Source organism: Triticum dicoccoides, chromosome 5B, assembly GCF_002162155.2.
Source record: "Triticum dicoccoides isolate Atlit2015 ecotype Zavitan chromosome 5B, WEW_v2.0, whole genome shotgun sequence".
NCBI classification, from domain to species: domain Eukaryota; kingdom Viridiplantae; phylum Streptophyta; class Magnoliopsida; order Poales; family Poaceae; genus Triticum; species Triticum dicoccoides.
In genome coordinates this window covers 44,443,392-44,444,383 of record NC_041389.1, presented here as the reverse complement: position 1 = coordinate 44,444,383, position 992 = coordinate 44,443,392, and positions in this window count along the sequence as shown.

The following is a 992-nucleotide window of genomic DNA, read 5'->3' as shown; positions in this document are numbered from 1 at the left end:
CACGCGCTCAGTCACCAAGTAGCGACCTACGCGCCAAATAGGGTTGTTGCTGACTATGCTTATGGACTCTTAATATAATACTACCAGGCATGGTCACCAACAAAACAACTCTATCCCTGGCAGGCCTTATACCAGTATAAAAACAACCACAATTCAGGCCCATGCCAGGCACCACTTCTCAGGACACTAACTAATCTAAGCCCTAAATGCCTCGAACGTTTTCTTAAGCAAAATGGCTCCACAGGATCACCTAACAGTAACCATAGAAAAAATCCTCCCAAGTTCAAGAAAGAAGTCTAAAATATATTTGCAGCATAGTATGTGTAAATACATACATACAATGGAAAAAGTCAAAATAGATTTTTCCGCATCTTTTGACTTGGGAGAGTAAATAGCATAAAACTACTACTTTACAGGTTAGGGTTCCAAAAAACTACCGGTTTCAAATTTTTCACTGATAACTACCAACTTGGGGGTCGGCTGTTTCAAAAAAACCCTAAATGTCCATTGCTTAAAAATTAAACCTGTTTATGACAGGTCGGGCCGGCACCTAAACATTCCGTCCATTTGACCGTGTGTTTGACCATTAACTGATATACAGGGCCCACATGTCAGTGCCTGAAAAAGCAATCGGGTCCCTGGAAGTTTTCTAAAAAAGCAATCGAGTCCCTAGAAGTTTTCAAAAAAAGCAATCAGGTCCCTAAATCCAGAGGAGGCGCACCCACCATGGCAGGAGCTCGATCTCCGGCCGGCGAGCCGCGCCCATAGCGGCGGAATCCACGTCGTGCACCACCTGAGGCCGGCGAGCCGCACCCGCAGCAGCCGCCATGCCGGGCATCACCTGCAGCGGCGAGCCGCGCCCGCAACAGCCGCCATGCCGTGCCTCACCTGCGCCGCGGCCACGCCATGACTCGCGGCTCCCATGCCTCGCCTGGGGCCGCCGTCGTGCCTCGCCTGGGGCCGCCGCCACGCCATGACTCGCGGACGAGGCC